Source organism: Mustela nivalis (assembly GCF_964662115.1).
Source record: "Mustela nivalis genome assembly, chromosome: 16".
In the NCBI taxonomy this organism is placed as follows: Eukaryota; Metazoa; Chordata; class Mammalia; order Carnivora; family Mustelidae; genus Mustela; species Mustela nivalis.
Genome location: NC_139035.1, coordinates 26,614,762 through 26,633,934, shown reverse-complemented (window position 1 = coordinate 26,633,934; position 19,173 = coordinate 26,614,762). Strand labels below are relative to the sequence as shown.

Sequence of the window (19,173 nt, the reverse complement as noted above, 5' to 3'; positions counted from 1 at the left end):
CTGCTTGGGTTCAATTAATTTGCTAGACCAGCTCACGCAACTCAGAGAAACAGTTTACTCGCTAGATTGTCCGTTTATTACCAAGGATATTAAAGGGCTCAAATCAGCAGCCAGATGACGAGACACACAAGGGCGAGGTCCTGAACAAAGGCTCTTCATGCTGTACAGAGTTTGTGGGCCCAGCATGGCAGCTCCTGGCAGCATTCTGGTGCCCCCGCCCAGAAGCTTTCTGAACCCAGTCCTTCTGGGGTTTGCGGAGGCTTCACTACACAGGTGTGATGTGTTAAATCATTAGCCTTTGGTTATTGAACTCAGTCTCCAAACCCCCTCCCCTCTCCAGAGAAGTGAAAGTTCCAACACCCCAGTCTGAACGTTGATTTCCAGCGCGCATTCTCAGGTGCGTTCCCAAAGTCCCCACATTGACATAACTGGGGTGTGGCCGAAAGGGGTTTGTTATGAATATCAAGATGCCTTTATAGCTCTTACTGATGAGGGAGTAGAAGCCAAGCTGAGGACAAAGCATAAGATGACCCTCCCAGCCCTCCTACCCCACACACACACTCCCAGATGGGATGTGTGTGACACTGCTCAGACACTCCTAGCTGTCCTAAAGCCAAGGGAAGAGAAAAACAAATGGTTAACTGATAGAGATCAGAGTCCAGAAAGACAGTGGTCTCCCTCAGTTTACAAATATCTTAGTGATTCACAAGAAAAAAGCATTCTTATTAACAGCCTAACTTCTGGAGACCCACAGACTCTATTTCCTGGAGCCCTAACATCACCCACCCAACCACAGAGATGTGGGAAACAAAGGTAGGAGGGCATATAAATAAGATAAAATTTCCTTATAACCTGCAGCCCATAGACAAGGACCTGAGATAGGCAGAATATAACGTCCCTCCAGGAAAGCTCCAAACTGTCTTATAATGCTTTGCTAAAGGGAAAAACCACCTTATTAACTTGACAGTGGCAAGGCCTCCATTATCTTACTGGTGGTCTTTAGCAAATGAAAGCTCTTTTGAAAACCTCCCTTTTCCAACACCCAAGTACAAAGTCATTCACCCCCCATGCCCAAGTACGGCCAGCTGGCTGTCTTTCCGCCCACCGGTCCTGTCCCCATTCTGTAATAAAACCATCACTTTGTACTATAAAGACATCTCAAGAATTCTTTCTTGGCCATCAGCTCCAGACCTCACCCCACCGAACCTCACCTCCATTCCAAACTACACCATCATCACTTAGGACATTCGGAGGGTTTTAGGAACTCTGTGCCAGAAACTGTGAAGACCAAATATGTATTTCTTATTATAAATTACAGATCATGAGGTCATCAGGCAGCCTGTCGAACCTACCACATTCAGAACTCAGCTTAGAAACCAACCATGTTTATTTGAGCAAGTTTCTTTGGCCCGAGTGAGGGGTCTGGGGAAGCGGGGAGATGTTAATCTTGTAATGCAAGAGGCTGGTTGAATATTCCTTTGCTACAAAGTACTTTCTCTCAGCAGAGCCCTAGTAAGTACAAATGTCTTCATCTCAACACATTTCCAGGGATGCTGTCCTGACAGCTACCCTCAGTTGCCACCCAGATGGTCCACCCTGTTCCAGCTCCACTTGGATGCAGAGGATTTGATCTCAACCAGCTGCTCGCCTAAAAGCACCAAATTAACCAAATTACTCTAAAATGTGAATGGCTGATAGCCAACTTAATGTGCTGAAGTCTCTTGTGAGTTTCTAGGCTCAAAGTTGTCTTAAACAGCCTGGGGTACTTTGTAGCCAAATGTCGCCAAGTGAGGCAGAGTGTGGGTTGGGAGTGGCCTGAACTCCTTCAGATGGGGGGTTCCGCATAGACTTGTCTCTTGACTCGTCTCTTGCTGCTGAGTGCTGAGACGGATAATGAGCACATTACGAGTTCGAGGTTGGAAATGAGTTTTTCCTGAACACATTTTAGCAACTGTATAAACAGAGAGAAGCTGGTGGGTCTATTATCATTGTTTTGTGCAATAAAAAAGGGCCACACCTATTTGAAAAGTTCCCAATTCTGTGTGTCAAATTCGAGTGCCTGGGAAAGTTATTAAGAGAGCACAATATTCACTGTGCCTGTCAACTCTGAATCCTGAAAGCCTTCTCCCATGGACCATTTTTCAGAAGGTTATTATTTCAACCTGAAAATTCTTTAGACATATATATGTGGTGTGGAAAAGGAATTAAGAAAGCTTTTAAATTAAAAGAAATAAAACGACAGGTTTTTCCTCTAGCCATATAAATGGTTATGGATAGAGATAAAGCGATGGATATTTTTTCATAATACTTTATTAGAGGTTTTGGAACTCCAGAAATTTGAGTCGGGCTGGTGAATAATTTAGCAATGATTCCTGCAGGCCCAGGGCAGGTGCAGTTGGGCTGGGAATAAAGCCTAGTCTCTTGGAGGGACAGAGAGTAGTAATACATTTTTATTACTGACCCCATCATGAAATGCATTTCAGAAATATTTTATGAAAAGCCAAAACCTTGATGCCCAGTTTCCCTAGCTTTTTCTGAGATGCCATGAAGCCCAGGGGAGCTAATATATTTGAGCACCTCGTTTCACAGAGGCTGTCCCCCAGGCTGTTGTTGCAGTGACAAAAAGGCTTAGTCCCTGGTCACAAGCGAAAACCTTGAACTGGCCACTGCAGGGATGGACGGTGAAAGTTTCACAGGAATTACTACCTTTAGCAACGTGGTCTGCGATGTCTTCTGTTGCCCACACGCTCTTCACTCCTGACTCCAAGAGACCTGGCCTCTGTGCAGGTGTGATGCCAGGTCCACCTGAAAAGGGAATAGGGAGGGAAGAATGATGTTGATGTTTGCAGAATAAGGAGCCTCAGTTTCCCTCTGTTTCCCTTTCATCCCAGCCACCATATCTCCCTTTCAGTAAACTTGGAGGTACACGTGTGGATGTCGAAAACGAAGAAAACTGGTATATAAAGTTATTTTGTTTCCTTTCCAGAGAGTTCTATTATTTTGCTAATTTTCTTTCATTCATTCTCATGGCTTTGCCATAAAGCTGTTAAGTATTTAAGGAAAAAGTTCTACAGAATAAGTATAAATCCAGAAATGTGTTTTATGTGATAAAACTGTTCTGAGATCTTTACAGGTGTCTATGGTAACATGCCTCGGCGATCTGATGATGACGGATGCCGGGCATTTCCGACAGGAAGCTGCCCATTGCCCCCAAACCGGGGCCCCTCTTCTGTGCCTAATGTCCGCATCACTCATGCGTTCCTGGGTCATAGAAGTTACCACTTACTATTAGCCTCCTCATCTGAGCTGTTCTCTCTCTGGACCCTCTGTCCTGCTGCCTGCTTTGGATCTCCTCCCGTGAATGATGCAGCACAGAGAAGTTCACCAAATACTCATTGAGGAAATGGATGTAGGGGGGCGGGGGCAGAGGGCGATCCTGTCATGCTAGAACCACCCCTTACGGAAGCAGTGGCATCTACTGTGAGTGGGGAACGTCTGTGTCAGCCCATTGCCAATATGTCCAAGCATGGCTCCCATGCAGAACTTGGACCAGGGCTCCCCCTGCACAATTCCCAGGGACCATGGACACCATTCATTACGATGTGATTATGCCCTCTTAAGTTTCTTCCCACAAATCCTCAGAGCCTTCTCCAAAGGGGACACCGAGCCTTAGGGATCTCCTATGTAATTGTAAAAATCAGTTAGCTCTGGGGGGAGGAAAGAACAAGGCTTTGGCGACAGTGTAGGCTTGCTCATCTAAGTTCTTCCTAAATAAATTAACCTTCCCAGGGAAGACCCTCCTGGAACCTGAGGATTGGAAGAAGTGGAAAGATCATCCAGTTCTGGAAGGGCAAATAGATTTCATCAGTCTAATAGTAGGGGCTTCTTGGAGAATGTGGTTCAGAAAGATTTTGAGGTTGCATCATCGGGAAGGGGAGTGTTTATTGGAGAACTGCTCAGTGCCCAGGAAGGGGAAGCATTGGAAGTAACATAAATGCTGGGGGTTTTTTTCCTCCTGTTCTAATCCAACTGCTCACCAAATGGAATAATTGCACTTCCTCTGGTCAGTGTGATTTGCACAGTGGCTGCACAAATTTACAGCCCATTTTTCTGGCAGAGAACTCGGATATTAGAAATTTCCTTCTTCCGTGGAATGAAAACTCCCTCTCCTTTTTGCTTCTACCCATTGACCCTTTAATTTCTTACCCTAAGAGGTGATGACTTCACTCTCGGAAAGCTGGTTCAATCTCCTTTGAACCAATTAAGTCAAAAGTCACCAAACGAGTCAGCAAAATCCCCTTGAATGTCCTTGATTAAAAATCGATTCCTTCCATGTGCTGGTTTATTATCTACTTTTTCCAACTAGGTGTAAGCCTACTCACTCACTCTTTTAAGTAATGTATATTCATTTACCACATTTTAAACACCTTTGTTTGATAGTCTCAGAATTATAAAAGTGATAGGTGCTCACAGTACCAAGTAAAACAATACGAAAATGTACATGGAAAAAGCTAATCATTCCCCAGCAACCTCCGCCCCTCACTGTCACATTTTAATAGACCAGCCTGTATTTTTCCACATTGTCATGAGTCAAGTTCCCTGGAAACAGACTGGAATAGATTGCGTGCACTAAAGAGTCACAGGGCACACTCTTGCGGGGGAGTACAGGAAGCAGAATCGGCCAGAGGGAGCTGGGGAGCTGTCCTGCGTGGATGAGGGACAGACCTTTGGACCCCATCTGCCTTTGGCTGCCCCCATGGGGACAGCAGGCACAATGTTGGGCAAAGCAGCTTCCTGTGGCTGAGGGCAACTCGTGGACCGGAACCCAGCCTGTGAGCTGCCCACACTCCCAGCACCAGGCGGGTGAGCATCCTGTGGGCTAGTACCCTACGGCACCCACAACACACGCCCTCCCAGGAACCTAGTCATCGAAACCCAATCAGGCATAGGTACACAGATATAGGATGTTTTTGTTTATGTGTTTAATCCAAATTCTCTGCAACTTGTTTTGACTTAACGTATGAGCTTCATCCTTTTTTCGCTCATTTGCTTGTGCATACACACACATACTTTCACAAAAAAGGACAGTATCAGCCATCGAGGCTTTTTTTGTGCCATGTTCTTATTTTTTTTCCTCTATCACTTGCCTCTCTCCACCTACTCCCCCTCCCGCACCGCCCGCATTCCCCTCAGCTCCCAGGTTGACAGCATGGGGTGTAGGCTTCCGTCCTTTCCTTCACGCTCATCTAACCACATGTATTCCTCTGTGACTCTGGGTGGATGCTCTGGTTTGGTGTTTTGGTCATTAGCAGCAACCATTTGTTAAGACCTTCTGAATAGCCGGGTCTGTGGCAGGCGCTGCGGACACAAGAAGGGGACACAATCTCTGCCCTCAAAGAGCTCCTGCCCGTGAGGCAGGGAGAGCCTAGACGGGAGTTACCACAGTGGGCTTCCCTCATGGGGACAGGTGCTAACACAGTTATTTGGGGAATTGATACTAGAAAGTGAGGGCCCCTGCATTCTAGGTCTTCCCATGTAACTAGCTTTTACTTATTTACTTATTTATTTTATTTTTTAACTAGTTTTTTTTTTTAAACAGGTTTCAAATTTATCCTGTAGGCTGAGCCCTGGCCACATTAAATCTGAGCAAGTGTGTGCTGGTCTTCTTGAAGACGTGACCATACTTGCTGTGTTCTAGCTCATATTGAACCTGATACACCAGCCTTGCAGATACAACATTCATAACCTCACAGACAGACCCACTGGATGCGATGAGCAAGCCAGACAGCCCTGGAGAGACCACACGGAGGCACCGTCTTGGAGTAGATTGTCATATAACTGGCAACGAGGTGAATGATTGTTATAACGGAAATGGACGCTGGTGGGTCATGACAGGAGCAGTGGCTCCCTGTAAGGAGTTCCGAGGCAAAGCTGTTGGGTAAATACGTAGTGCAGGTAGGTCCGTTCAGCCTACACACGTTGTGGAGGACCGAGGGACCACAGGAGACACACACACAGCCAAGGAGCACGGCGATCGACTCCCCAGCAAATTGAGCAAATCGATGTGTTCTTTTGTTCATTCTCTCAACCCACTCAAATACCTGCCCTTCTGTCCTTTATGCACAACATTGCCTGGATAGCCATTTACTGGGGCCAGCTTGTAAGAGCTCATCTTTGAAAAAAATAGTTTTCCTATGAAATACGTCCAGAAAATGTGCACTATATTTTCTCTCCGCATCAAGAGCTGACCCCTCTTATTCTGAATGTGAGTCCAGCAACTGGAGAGTCTGGGCCCGGACTTTGTTGCTTAGGCTCCCTGCCTGTAACTGCCCAGGCAGGATCTGGGGACATGGGTCTTCTGGACAGTGCCACCCATGATGCCTGGTTGACCCCATGCATGGTTTTCCTCCAAAGTCCTGTGTCTTCTTGCCCTTTGGCCTAGGCAAGTCATGGGTAGAAGAACAGCACTGCCAGGCCAGATGGACAGAGCAACAAAAACTTGCCAGGGTTTCAGATTTCATAAAAACAGTTTGTTTTGAACTCAGCATAACCCTTGGCACTTGGGTGGTATGGATTTGTTTACTGCAAATTGCTGAAGATGTCCCAGAAATAGCCATGGGATTGCAAGGATGCCAGTCAGTTCTAGACAAGACCATCCAATAGGCTAAAGTATCACTAATTCATACTTTTTCTCTTACAGTGGTCAGTTGCTGAAAATGGATCAGATTTTCGGAACAATGGCCAACAAATTGTACTTAGTCCTCCTAATGAGCAAATGGGAAGTTGAGGCAACTATGGGTGATCTGACCCATTCTCCACTCCTAAACTCACATAAGAAGGAACCTTGAATGACGACTAGTTGAGGGTCCTAGTCTCAGGCCTACACACTGGAAGGTTTCTTAGAAGGATTTCTCCTACCCATTGGTATTGGCAAGACATGACAATTCAGAAGGATGTGAAAAGTTCATGAATGCATTATCCATCGCCGTATAAAGATTACTCCCAAACTCACTGGCTTAAGACAATAAACATTTATTATCTCGTGGTTTCTGTGGGTCAGGAATTCTGAAGCGCTTTATCTGGGTGGTTCAAGCTCACGGTCTCATGAAGTCTCAGGTGAGATGTCAGTGAAGGCTGTAGTCCTGTGAAGACTTGCTAGGGAGAGGCCCTGGTTCCGCGGGGACTCACTCGGATGATGCTGGTTGCCGCCGGAGGTGTCCCCATGTGGGCCTCCGTATGGCTTTTTGTGTGTTCCTCCCAGCATGGCTGGCTCCGTCCAGAGTGAGGGATCCAAGAGAGAGCGGGGGCGGGGGGGGGAGCTAGCACGTCTTGTACGACCCACCTTATCATTTCTGCAACACCCTAATGGTTACATAGCTTAGCGCTACTTAATGTGGGAAGAGATAACACAAGGTTGTAAACACCAGAACGTAAGGCAAAATTGGGGATCATCTTCAAAGCTGGCTACCATGATGCCTTTTTGCCTTTATCAGGAATGATAAAGACCTGAGAGGGAAAAAAAAGAAAAAAGAAAAAAAGAAAGAAAGCATCTCTGTGTCTTATATCTCCATGGAAAAAGAAAGGGAAGAGGATGGAATTTTGCTATGAGGATTAATTTAGACAATAAAGAGAAAAGGCTTAGCTCAGTGTGTGGCAGAAGGTAGGAACTCGAAACTTTTAAGGGGCTCTTTTGTTCTCCCTCTTTCTTTCCCTTCAGGGTAATGAGACACCCTCTGAATGACAGTTAAATGACCCCAGCTGGGAGTGGACCTTCCGTTCTGCCTCCCCTCCCCCGCACTCCCGCCATAGTTTCCAAATCCAAGGAAGGGATTCAGCCTTGGCAGTTTAAGTTCGTTTCCCTGAGGAAGATTGGCTGAGGCTTAATAAAGTCAGGATGTGTGAGAGACACTGCAGTTCTTTCATATCTTAATTAGCAATTAATTAAGTCGAGGTGCGGGTGTCTAGGTATCTGACAGACAGGCTCAATAATTATCTTTTATCATTATTACTAATGGAAAATATGGTCAGGGTGGTTCAAGATTCCCCAGAATTTCAGCTTTAATTGAACAACCCGGTGGAGAATCAAAATGAGCAGTCTGCCCTTTCCACATTGTTTTATTAAAAACATTTTGAAATTTGGCGGTGTCTTGCACTCAGGAGTTTTGCCAGCCTGTTATCCTGGGCTGTGATATTTAGCTAAGGATGGACGAAGCGGGTGCGTCCCCTTGGGATGGCCGGTCCTTCCAGGAAAGCTCACGCCCATATTGTGAGGACTGTGGGGACAGCATTTCATGAACACGCTTCTGCTCCCCCTCTCCTCACGGAAGGTCTCTGTTTGGAGGTCAGAAAGGGACATCACTCCAAGACCTGAGCTGGAGAAGGGAAGGGAGGAGCTTTTCAACCTTGTTCCAGTGAGGGTGGCCCCGGTCTCACGCAAGTTCCTTCTGGGAGGGGCAGAAAGGCCTTAAGTTGGTGATCGGCAGCTTCACAACCTTGCGTTGCCATAGGAAGCCAGGAAAGTCAAGAGCACGGATCCAGACTACTGCTCACATGACTCAGGGGAAGGAGGCTGGGGCTTGGCCTCCACCCTGTTCTGAGCTTACACACGGGGGTCCTCTGCAGGTGCTCGCAGGGACCCCCACAAGCCGCTCCAAACCTTCAGTCTTCCAGAGGTGACCTTCGGCAGCCGAATCTATGTCAGAAGAGCTTTTCACCCCAGAGACAGCGGCACACTGTGGCCACAGGGGATCATGCAGGGCGACACAAGGGTCCTTCTCTGTCCCCACATGCCTGGTGTCTGTATAGATCATGCAATACCTTCTAGGTGCTCGGCTACCTCATTATCATTATGCCCAACTGGATTTTTCAGATGAAAGCCCTCCTGCTTTGCCTACATGTATCAGGGATCTGATCTGAGCATCTGGCAAGTTTGGAGTCTAGTCAGTATCCCTCACCAAGTGGGTAATTTTCATTATTCACAATTCATAGCTCCAACGTGAGATCATTCATCAGGTCTAATGCGAGCTTTGAGATCAGTGGGATAGCTCCTACGTGTGGGGCTGGAAGATCCTGGCGTGTCCCCCTGGCTCTCTTTCTTGACACTTGGCTCTGCCTTCTGGGGGGCTGGGCTGTACAGGGCAAGGCTCCTTTTCTAGGATGAGGCTGCCTATAGTTTCTGGCCTACATTCATGGTGCTTTGAGCTGGCTCTTTACTGAGCATTCACCGTTCCTTGACATCCTTCTGAGCAGCACTGCAGTTTAATAACTGGAGGAAGAGGCGATTCAGGGCATGAACAAGGATTAACAATGAGCTCCGTGTCTTACAAATCAAACTGCTAGCTGCGGTTCTCGCCAGGTCATGTTGTTGTTTTGTTTGTTTGTTTGTTTGTTTGTTTTAATTTCCTTTGTCTTTCCCCACTTAATCTAAATTTCTTAACTTTCCTATTAGGTTTCTATTTTGCTTTAATAGTGCGAAAGTAAGTGTGATTTTTAAAAATTTAGGGAGTACGGTTGTGACTTATTTTATCAAGTCTTATAGCAATGGTGCTTAGCAGGGAGTTCACAGAGAGTCCTTGAATTTAGATGGAGAAAAAGAAAATCATACCTGTCTTTTTACCAACCTCTAACAAAAATTTAAAAGTCCCTTTAATTTTAAATGTAGACAACAAGTCACAATAGTCTTAGCAGTAGCTGTAATTTTGTCTCCAATAGAAATCACAGATTTTTTTTATGTCTCATTACATTTGTTGCAGATAGGTTGAAATATTGTTTAAGCTTATTACTATTTTAAAATTATAGTACTTATTAGAGCTGCCAGCAAATCTGGTTATTTACTGTGTCAATAAAGAAGCACATATATTACACATATAATACAGCAAAATTGGTTTTTTAGTATTTTGATAACTGCATATCAATAAAATTGCAGTTTCCTCTAGAATTCCTATTCCTGTATATTTTATTTTATGCATTTATACAGTTATTCTGAGAAGGGGTTCAGAGACCTCAGTAGGTTAAAAGGTCCATGACGTGACAAGGGTTCAGTGGTCCTGGCTTAAGGGGGGTGGGGGGGGCACTGGATGTGTTGACACAGCCCCGATCCAGGCCCTGGGCTTTCTGTGCTTTGCCCTGCTGAATCCTTCCTAAAAGCCTACGAGAAAAGTGCTGCTACTCTCCCCATTTTAGAGTCAGGAGATGGAGACATAAAGAAGCTAAGTAACTCACCCAAGGTCATTCAGCCTCTAAGTGGCAGAGCTGATTAAGAGCTCAGGCAGGTGGAATGCAGATGGCCTCCTTTGTCCTTCCCTTGGTTCCCCAGATGGGTCAATACTGCATGTGCTACTTCATTTGCTTGTGTGTGGCCATGCTGGATAGAAGTGCGTTGCCTGGAAGTTTGATGGCATGTGCTTGACCTTTCCAACTGGAATGCAAATACCGCAAGGACAGGGTCTGGGCCATTTTTCTTTATTTATCCCTCTGGGGTGCCCAAGGTAGTAGAATTAAGGGATTATATTTCCAGCACAAAGTTGACTGGTAAATATTATAGCATTTCAGCCATTGAAGTCCTCCCTGCCCCCCAACTTGTTATCTTCCAGCCTCACCTGGGGGGGCAGCATGTCTCTTTGGCCAACTGGCTGTTCTTATTTAGAATGTCCCTATTCCCGGCACCCACTCTGCTCTTTCCCTGCCCCATCAGCCTTTCCTACGTCTTTGCCCATGGCCTCCCGGCATCTAAAGGGAATGGAAAGTTCTGCGGACCAAAGCCCAACACAGATGGATGCTTCATTACCAGGAGGCCTCGGGTGCACTGGGCTTAAGTGATCACAAAACTCCATACCACCCTAAAGGGCACCCCTTGGAGAGCACTAAGCTGGGCTGCATTGCATTTGCCAGACATCTATCACCAGGGTAATTTCCTGCCTGAGGAGGTGTGCTCGCCTCAGTGGAAGGAGCTGAAAATGAGTCCAAAAAAGGGAAAGAGAAAGCTTTGGATTTAGGGTGAGCCCTGGCCTTCTCTTCATCTGATAAACAACCCCCACCGTGCTCATGTGGAGGGACGGGAGTATGTCTTCTTTCCCTTAACTGGCTCCTGCGAGCAGCTGATCGGCTAAGCCAGGACTTGGCTGGCAAAGGGGTCACCTTCAGGGCCAGAGGCTGAGTATGTTTTCTCTGATGGCAGCTCTCTGGTCTTCCTCAGTGATAGCCAATTTCTCCTCAAAGGCCCTGACCCACAACTATAGGACTGGCCCAGGGTGTCTTGTCTCCTTGGAACAAGTTCTGTTTTAATTTGTTACATATCATTGTGTCCCTTGGATCCACAATTTAAGGAGGATCGATTGCTAGAGTGGCACAAGGTCAACCTCCCAGGCATTTGAGGATGAGCTCTTCTCTGGTTTCAGTTGGGTTGTGAGCCAAAGCTCCATGGCTTCCCCCTTGGTCAACATGAGCAGGGAGGACACAGGACTTGAACTCTGAGCAGAAGACACAGCACCTGAGTCCTTCTCTTTCATCAGGGGCAGGCCAGGTACTTCTGTGGGCCAGGGCCTGCTCTTGGGGCCTGTGGCCTGAGGCAGCACATGGGAAGTCACCTAGTCAAACACGAAATGGATTAAACCAATGGTCTAAATCCAGTGAGAGCACTGTTATCATCTTGAGTGGGATGACTCTTTTTTGGTGACATTGTCCAAGATCAAAATCTGGAGAAGTAGCAAATATCTAACATATCTGAACCAGGGCAAAATAGGATAGGCAAAGCCAGAGGTCAAGAGCTTCGTGCATGTAGGAGTAGACCAGGAAGTTGGGTATAAGGCCAGAACAAGGCAATCGGGACAATCAGGGCTGGAGTGTCCAAACTTACTCTGCTCAGATGCAGGACTTGGGGGAAATGGGAAAAGGAAGTACAGGATTGGAGCAGTGTGCCCCTGGCAGTGTGACGACCAGGCCACTGTCCCTGGGGCTACAGTGGCTTGAGTAGAAGCTCAGTCTCAGCGTGACCTGAGGAGGTGGGGGAGTTCACGCTAGTGCAGGGGAGTATGGATGGTAGTTTAGCATGAAGTAGGCCCTAGAAAATTAAGGTTTACTTTCTTTAATTGTTCTAAATGTTCAAAAAGTAAAATTTGATCTAAAACCTGTCCCGGTATGAGCCAAGGTTATCTAGCCTTCTGTTTTAGAGATTGGGGTGGGGTTGATTCTTTTGGGGAGATACTATCCAGGGGATTGCTGGGCAATCTCCATGACTCGCCTCAGTTCACCCTATGTTGGCATTTGGCCCACCGCACACACATTTCCAAATACTCCCGGGGTCAGAGGGAGGAGGGAAGTCAGGGCCACTTCTGATGCACGCAGCTTCTCTGGGCCTCCAGGGAAGTTAGTGATCTTAGCATGGGCTAGGAGGAAAACCACGCTTTCAACTTTCTCACTCTCTCATATCTACGTTTGAACTAACATGGTGAGCTCCTCAAAGGCACAAATTGTGACTTTTTCATTTCATCTCCCCAGGGAGGGCCTGGTCACTATAGACAAGTATGGCCTTGAGAAATTCTGGGAGGAGGCTCCCAAACAAAATCCCACCCCATTTTCCGAGTCGCAATCATCCAACCTCAGCCCTCCCCAGGGAAAAGACAAGGAGAACAAACCCAAAAGGAACAACAGAAACAAAAACCACTTACTGATCCCTTATTTTCTGCCAGAACTGAAAATCACTGAAGATAAAGAGATAAATAAGAAATGATTCTGGCTCTCGAGAAAGATCACAGTCCTTAGGGAAGACACAGTCATGTGTATGGAAAGCTCTACTCGTGGGGCTTCTGTGTCAAGAGTTTAATGAAGGTATGAGCCCTGGGAGGGCTCACAGCAGAGAGCAATTGGATGAATGGAGAAGTGCCAAGGCTCAGAAATGGGAGAGAACATTCAAGGCTGAGAGGGCCAGTTGAACAGAGACCTGGCAAATCCTGAATCCTTATTTGAAATCCATTTCCTTTTTTTGTGTGTGTGTGTGTGTTGATAAGGATTTTTATCTTTTTTATTTTCAATTTTTTATAAACATATATTTTTATCCCCCGGGGTACAGGTCTGTGAATCACCAGGTTTACACACTTCACAGCACTCACCAAAGCACATACCCTCCCCAATGTCCATAATCTATTTCCTTGAGGTGAGGTTGTGAGTGAGATCCTTTCTGATTTGCATCATTGACATTCTAAAGAAACCTTCTGGGGATGGGTCAGAACCAAGAAGCCTCATCTTTAGGCCAGGGAGTTGCTTACATAGTATGATTGGAAGGTATTCATATACCCTCCAAGTCCCTGCTCCAAAACTTGAATTTCTACTATTAGATTTATACCTTTGTCTTACTATTTGCCCTTTCCAGAGAGATTTGCATTTTATTTATTTTTATAAAGATTTTAAAATTTATTTATTAGAGAGAGAGCGACTGACAGAGAGACAGAAGGAGAGGGAGAAGCAGACTCTCTGCTGAGCAGAGAGCCTGACGCTTAACCGAATGAGCCACCAGCTGCCCTGAGATTTGTATTTTAAAACAAAACATAAAGTCACTCACACCATAGTATGAATTAGTCTCCTCAGTTATTGGTCTGGGACACCAAGAGGAAAGGGGTACTTAATGACCACCATAATGAACATCAAAAGGAAAAAGGGAGTATGACAAGGCCATCAAAAATGAGTTAAGACAAATTAAACCTGTCTCATACTTTCTGTGCCTTGATAAATAAGAGCTAAGGAGGTGCCTGCTGGCAAATGGGTCTTACATGTAGAAGAGGGAGGGAGCTGGTACTGTCTTTGGTTTGTGTTTTTTGCTTTTGTACTCAGATCACAGTAGTACCACGGTGACCCCAGCATCATCTAGCCCTTCCGTTGCCCCCCTATCGAGCACCGTTCTGATAACAGAAGCTCCATGGGAGACAACGCACTCAGGAGCTGTGGACCCTTCCGCAGACAGGCTGTGGAAGAAGTCGCAGGCAGGCTTCCCCTCTTCTTCAGCTGAGCATGGGACTCCCCTTCTGGAGGTATCACTGATCACATCTCCAGACAAAAAGAATCTGAAAGGTAACTAGATCATTCTAGATCATTCCTCTCCAGGTTTTGACTCGAATCTTTGAATGGTCATGCCGGACTCCCAGGAGGTCCAGAAACACCAGAACCTGAGGGTTCATCTCACCGTGAGATGACACAAGGCGGACCTCATTGCCCCAAGAGAGCTGGGGGCTCAGCAACAAGGTCACTCTCCTCCGCCTGCGGTGGCTGTCCACTCCCGCCGACAAGTCGCCCTGGCCTGGACCTGGAAACTTTGGTCTCTAAGACAGAAAACAAGTGTCCCCTTCTGGCCCACAAAGAGTGAGACTAGAAATTCCTCTTCTGCGCCCTTCCTCCAGCAGCCTGGGTCCAGGCCAGCCTTCACGTCCCACCATCCCCTCCTCCGCACCCGCAGCCACTCGTTCTCACTGGGCTCTTCCTGCCTGTTCCATCACTGCTTCTTCCTCCTCCTCCCTGGGTTTCCTGCCTCCCTCTCAGCCCTTTCCAGGCATTCTCCACACGGCCTCCAGAAGGCTGGTTCTAAAGTAAATCTACTCGAGTTTTTTTCCCTTCTGAAACCTCTCAAGGCTTAAGATGTGACCCAGGTTCTTCGTGATCTGTTTGCTCTCACTGCCCTGAACCCACACTGTTCCAGCCTCCGCTGCCTCCTCTCTGCCCTCCAGCCTTGCTCCATCCCCATTCCCTTTCTCTTGCTATCCGGGTCCTTGCATCTGCTGTTCCATCTGCCTAAAAACTTGTCCCCGCTCAAGATTGATTGTCCAGGATCCGGCTTCTCCGGGAATGATGGGCTGATCCCGACACTCCAGGGATGATGGGCTAAGTGCCACCCTCTCCACTGTCTCTCCCTTCCATCCTCATAATAACCTTCCGAGCGGGGCTACTGTTGCCTACATATAAATGACATGTCCTCAGCAACCGGCTCTGTGCTTGACCTGCTTGACCTGCAGAAGGTTGGTTAGCCTCAAACGCCAGCAAGACACGACCTTCTGTGGTCCCCACTGTGGCTTGGAGAACTCAACTCCGTCGGTCAAGCAAAAATGCCCACATTCTATACTCCTGTGTGCTGCTCGAAACCATGTGCAGAAGCAAAGCAAACAAGTGATTAAGTAATGGCAGGCAAGTATTTCACTAAGTGTCCTATCCAAATAAAATAACAGGAAAAGTGCCTTTCGGTACTGATTAACTGCAGCTGAGAATTAAAGATCATTTGTAACAAATCATTACAGTCAACTGATTAAAAATGAATGAGTTTGTAGAGAGAAACGTTGCTGAATCTAGGGCTGGGGGAAAAAAAGACAGTTGAAACACATTAACATGAGATTTCCATCCTATGCACAAGGGGCCACACAGATATGCCATTTTCCACCACTGGGGTGTCCGACAGCGGGAACGGCATGAATCAGAGTGCAAGTTCGGCTTGGGGTCCAGACCCTGGGCTTGGCTCTGTGAGATTGCGAATGCTTCTCTAACCTTCCCTACCTATCTCTGAGAAAATAATAATGGGGGGAAGAGCATCACCACCGTTAGATTGAACAGTCTAAGAAATCGCCAACATTTGGCTGTATTTGACCTACAGAAATGGCAATTTCATAGGGTTCTACAGAATGTGACTAAAAAAGGCTACCGTGGGAATAAAAATGAGATAATGATCGTAACTTGGAAGATGCTCTGTAAGCGCAAGGCTAGCGGGGAGTCTCTCCCAGCATTAGAGCAAGAGCTTGGTGCTCAGCTTGGGGCCAGTCCCTGGAAATAAGAGACTTCCTCGTTTGCATGAATTAATGTTAGGCGAGAGGAAGGATAAAAGAGAAAGACCAGAAGAGGTAAAAGAATTCTTCCGACTTGGAGGCCGGGTCTTCCCTTTCTCAGCCCTTTCTCCACCTAGAACACTTTGCACACCCCTGCGAGCATTTTATTTATAGGTGTGAGCTTTATGTCACTGTGAATTTTTTTAAGAACTATAAATGAGGCTATTTCACTTTGAATTTATAGTCAATTTGGGGGCGAGGGAGACTGTCTGATATCAGATAGGCTCAGCCCATCTCTGGCTCTGGGGCCAGCCCCAAATCTGATCTCTCACTCCCCTTGCTGTGCAAAAACCTCGGTGTCTGAGTACTAGCATGAAAATGAGTGCTCGGTAAATGTGTTTAGTGGAATAAATGGAAGATGGGACGAATGAGCTCTCAAAGCCTGCTCAGTCTGTAGCCTGTCCCTTTGTCATCCAACAGAGCCCAGATAGAGGATAAAGGTCTTCTATGCCCACACCCCCAAGTCATGAAATTAGCATCTCTCTACATCTCCTGATTTGATGCAAATGATGGCAAGCAATTTCCTCATAATCACAAAATGCTTCTAATGAGACCGCTTATTCTTACTTTTAAAATAACTTCTACATGGCATTAGTCCAAACCCTTTGCTTACCAAATACTCCTATATATATATATATGAACCATCTATGTAACACACACATAATTTTTTAAGCTCCCTTTCTGTCCGCATTAAAGACCTTATTGAGATTTAACTTATTTTACCAAATTCTCTTCAGTGCTTTTGTCCTCATTAGGCAAAAATGCATCCTCTCTTCAACCTAGCTAACTCATTTTCCTGAAGAGCTTAGTTTAACCTCACCCCTACTCCCCACACCTTCCCTCCCAACACTGCTCCCCCCTTCTCCCCATCCCCGGCACTATGTCTTTGTCTTGGAACTGGGAGACAGAGCAGAGGGCCAGCTTCATGAGCACAGAAGCATGTGCTCACACAGTAAATGCTTTCCATGGGGAACCACGTTTAACATTGCTGTGGCCATCTTGAAATTCATAGTAATGTTTGGACAAAGGACCCCACGTTTTCATTTTGCACTGGGCCCTGCAAAGCACAGAGCTGCCAGGGTCGGCAGAGATGGAGAGTGTAATCCAGGAGCAGAGGGCTTCAGGGGAGGGTCTGAGGAGGGCTACGCAGGTCAGCAGAGTATCTCCTAGGAAAGCTGAGAGTAGGGAGCACAACCTCAGAAGAGCGTTGCTGGGTGAGAGAAGGACTCTAGAAAAGGGAGGTTTGCTAAGGAATCTTGCGAGGCTAGAACTATCGGGCTCTCAGGGCTCCAGAGATCACTTGAACACGAAGGCAAGCACTTAGTTGTCCAACTTCTTCCCTCCCTAGGAAGGAGACTGTGTCTTCTAGAGCCAACAAGCAGCCGGAGAGTAAAACCAGTAACTGGAAAAATCTAACCGTTGTGTTAATGTGACACAGACTGGAACAGGCTGTTACTTATTCCTTTAATCAAGGCTTACTGAGTATCCAATGGGTATGTACTCTGTAGTTCGTGAGCAATTTCAAAGATGACAATAATTCAGTCTCTGGTCTGGGGTACTCCTCATCTCCAAAGAAGAGAAAGGCATGTGAGTGATCGTGGGATACAATGTTATAACAAAGGCACAGTGAGGTAATTAGATGGGGCCTTAGGGAGGTTATTGGTGATCTGAGAGGGAATAGCTTTGTGGCCTGATGGAAGTTAAAGCCAGATTGCTATGGTGGGTGACGCAAATGGGAGGTGAGGAGGTGGAGATTATGAGTTTAGATTTCTCAGTTAATGGTGTTGACTGCAAACAAGGAAAGAGAGAGAGTGAAACAGCTTAAGGTGGAGATAGAGTAGGAGGGAAATTTATTTAGGAGAGAAGAGACTTACAGCTCTATGCAGACTGGGGAGGAAGATTTGCTGGAAATGGAGAGGTTGAAGTGTAAAGTATTGAGGTTAAATGCTTGAAAATACGTGGATCTGTGATTCCCACATAGTATTAACAAAAACAATAGCAAACACTTCTAGAGTGTTCAAAAGCACCTAGCTTGACTTCGATTGCCTTGTGTGTATTAATTCAATCTTCAAAGCAGACCTGTGAGGTAAGCATCATTATCATCATTCCCATTATACAGATGAGTAAACTGAGGCATAGGGAGTTTAATTAGCTCATCTAAGGTCACACAGCTAATAAGTGGCAGAGTCAGAATTCAAACTAAGGCCAGCTCCAGGAAGCCCCAGGGAGTAGGACCTTAACAACCACAACTTATGGCCTCTCCTGGAGGTACAGAAAGATTTTTGAGCCATAAACGACTGCCTGGGAAGCTGATGTGCTGGAGAGGGTCATATGCACGATGAGCGAGGGGTGTGGCAGGTAAGCAGAAAGGGAGTGTCCACGGAGGACAAAGTTCTGGTTGCTTCGAGAGTGGAATTGGAAAGCTATGAACACTGAGCCTTCCATTTGGGGTACCTGCCTGATTGTGTTGGGGCCAATTCCACGTTAAAATCTGTTAAACCCCTAGGGCCTGCCTGGGCCTACTTAGCCATAGTGACTCCATGTTGCCTAGGTAGACATTTTGTTGCTTAATAAATGCCTCAGCAGTTACTGATATCAGTTCCAGGTAACTGTTGCTAAAACTCATACCTAAAACAAGGCCATTTTGTTGTATCAGTTTCGGGTATCGGTTACTAAAACACACAGGTAGGAGATATCCAATCAACCAAAGCCACATATGTAGAGGTCTGCGGTTGTGCCCTATAAAACTAGCCTGTAAGACCAAAGTGGGGGTCGCTCTCTTCGGAAGCGGCCCTGGCCGGTCAGTCTGACTTCTAATGCTTGGCATAGAATAAAGCTTTACATAACTTTCCCTTTGTCTCAGCCTCGTTCCCCTGGCCAGTCAGTCTAACTTCCAATGCTTGGCATAGAATAAGGGGCTTTGCATAACTTTCACTTTGTCTCAGTCTCATTCCTTTGATAACGGACCCAACATTTGTTTTAGTCTCCCTTCAGCTTTTGGCAATCTGACTGGGACTGGGAGGTGAAAAAGATGAGAAGGATAAGGAGTGGAAAATAGGCAGGATAATCCAAGGGGAGGAGAAGGGGAAGAAGCCATTTCTGGGGTGCCCTCACTACTCACTGGGTGCCTAACGCGGTGGGGGGGATTACAGCTTCCATGAGGAAGACCCAGCCATCTCTTGGAGGAGATCCCCAGGATAACAGGAAGACAAGCACAAGAGGCTGCTTTGAGTCTGGGGTACACGTGGTGTGCACGAAAGGCTAGTGGAAAGGAAGCCCAGTGAGAGAACCTGCCAGGGCAGAGTCCACCAAGCAAGAA

The 19,173-nt window shown here is 46.5% G+C and overlaps 1 protein-coding gene across 2 annotated transcripts in view; it reads right to left on the bottom strand.

The window, feature by feature from the left end:
• Positions 1-19,173, bottom strand: part of TNR (tenascin R) — a 396,460-nt gene that overhangs the window by 187,570 nt on the left and 189,717 nt on the right. For both annotated transcript variants that reach the window (XM_082703940.1, XM_082703939.1), the window contains one exon: positions 2,707-2,805. The gene's annotated coding sequence lies outside the window, so the exon portion shown is untranslated. The remainder of the gene's footprint in view (positions 1-2,706; positions 2,806-19,173) is intronic.